Genomic DNA, 2,630 nt, shown 5'->3' with positions numbered 1-2,630 from the left:
GCGATAAAGTGTGAGAAAAGATAAAATGAAACAAGATCAATACCAAACGGATTATGATCCGTAAACTGCAGCAAAATAAGAAAGAAAACCAGATATCCCGCAAGAAAGCTAGCAATGGCAACAACAAATAGTCAACACACCGATTAGCCACGAAAGCAAACAATGGTCGACGTCGTGAAAATAAATCACGCGTCGACGTATGCGTCGAGCATAATCACAATACACATGCAAGAGGAACAAGCAATCCAAGCAAACAGGTATAAAGTAAAAGAACGTGTCTCCATTATGAGAACACAACACGAGGGTATGAGATTGTGTTCCGCAAATAAAGCGGAACACGCGCGAGATAAGCCTTGATCGATGATCGCCTTTTGGAATGCCTCGCATACTAGCACACAAGTTAGAGATAATAATATATCGCAATCGGAATTGTGTTGTTGTACTATAACCTAAGAGAAAATGAACGACTAACACAAACATGAAATGCACAACAAATGTCAAAGGGAAAACACACGTGAATAACCTACAATCACACAATACCAATCATCTCACAAGATAGCACGTTTCACAAGCTTTCCAACGATATAAAGAACGCGCAAATTAGAGTTACGAGTCAAAAGATATGAATGATCGAAGTTGGGAACAAAATATGCCTACACACAGTGGTAACCGCTTACTGAAATGGGGTAACCGGTTACCTACTAAACAGTAGCAAAAACAAGGCAAGCGGTAACCGGTTGCCCAGTTACGGTAACCGGTTACTAGAAAATCATAAGCAAAATTAAGGCAAACGGTAACCAGTTACCCAGTTGTGGTAACCTGTTACCACACATCAAACCTGCGCAGTAACAGCAAATAACGACTGGGTAACCGGTTACCATTGTGCAAATTTCAAAAAAAAAAACGGCAGCAACACTATTTTACGGCATCGACGACATGCATCCATCAAAGATAACACCAAGCACGAATTTGCATCAAATTATACAGCAAAATAAGCATCAAACGACCACAATTAGGCATCAATTCATATCATTTTTCATGTCATCATTAATGATCATCAAGCATAAGATTCTCGCAAGCATTAACACAAACACGTAGTGCACACGAATTGTATCAACATGCAATTGAAAGCAAAGTTTCAATCTAACAACTTGAATCTAACATTTAATCATCATCAACATTAATTAAACACAATCAACACTTAGATTCAACATTCAAATCATGTTAACATCAATAATTAAGCACTTAATTCAAGATTCGAACACTTACCGAATGAAGATCTGAACAAAGCGCGAACACAAATGCGAACACGAACAAAGTCGAAAAACAAATCTGAAAGGAGAGAGGAGGGAGGAGGGAGGCGCAATTGCTATAGGGAGAGGAGAGTGAATTCAAACTCGATATCTTGAATTCTATCCATGTTGTTCTTGAATTTGATGGAGATCAATGAATATGCATGAAGACTGATGAAACTTTTTGTGTATTTTTGTAGTTTGATCTTTAGGAATTGAGAGAGAATTGAGGAAAAGTGTTTATGCAGATTTTGGAGAATTGAAGTTATGAGAGAAAAGGAGGGAAAATGGTTTATATAATATGAGTGTGAAATATCCAAAACGCTCTTAATTATCTCTTTTTTTACTCGTTTTTGGGGAAATATGACTGGGTGCGAAATTTGGAAACGGGACCAATGTCCACTCGAAGATGACTAAATTTGTGACTCATAGCCGTGAGAATTGTCTCGATCCAATATGCGGTGAAGAAATTACGTGTGTTTGAATGACGAGAAATGCTGATTCATCTGGCGTGCCTATGTAGAATTTTGTGAGTACCGCTTGAAGAAAGCGATCAAACTCATCCTTTGGTTTGAAATCCGACTGAGCACGTGTCACGAAGAATCGAAGCTAACGAAATTTCCGAGAGAATGACGCCATAAAGGACTCCATACAATAAAAATCGAAGAAGTTATGAATTTTCAAACTTGTCGCGACATACCCGAAAACACACTATTCATTGAAAACCATGACGCTCTTCAAAATGATGGGAATTTCCTGTGCATCAATGGTCAACGACTCGAACATATGAAATCTTGAGAATAATGGCATGGAGCTGCAGTTAAAATTTCGAGCGAATCCGACAAGCGGGTTATGAGATACAAATTTTCTAAGGCCCGAAAACCTACATTCAGCACATCCTTTCACCGTGAAGGCTCAAGTAATATGCTAATTCGACCCCCTTCCTCATAAAATTGGTTTCTGAGCCAAACACAAAAGTTGTAGGGAACTACGAAATAGTCCGGACCACGTAGGAACCAAGCTCATACCATCTTCCAGGTAAGACTTGTGAATTTCTTCGCATTCTCACCGTATAAACCAATCTTCACATCACATTTCCTTAAAACCCTGAAAAATCTTTATTATTTTCCTCCCATTTTCAAACGACGAAATAAACGTCTTTGATAACTTATAGCTCAAATAAAGAAGGAAAATTTTGGGGTGCAACACTAATGTACCGCCTGAAAGAGAAGTTGAATTTACAATTGATCTTATACCTAGTACTAGACCTGTTTCTATGTAATCATACAGGATGTCAGCATCTCAATTGGAAGAGTTAAAGAAGCAATTGGAAGACTT

This window comes from Vicia villosa, linkage group LG3 (genome assembly GCF_029867415.1).
Source record: "Vicia villosa cultivar HV-30 ecotype Madison, WI linkage group LG3, Vvil1.0, whole genome shotgun sequence".
Taxonomy (NCBI): Eukaryota; Viridiplantae; Streptophyta; class Magnoliopsida; order Fabales; family Fabaceae; genus Vicia; species Vicia villosa.
This window is presented reverse-complemented; position numbering follows the sequence as displayed.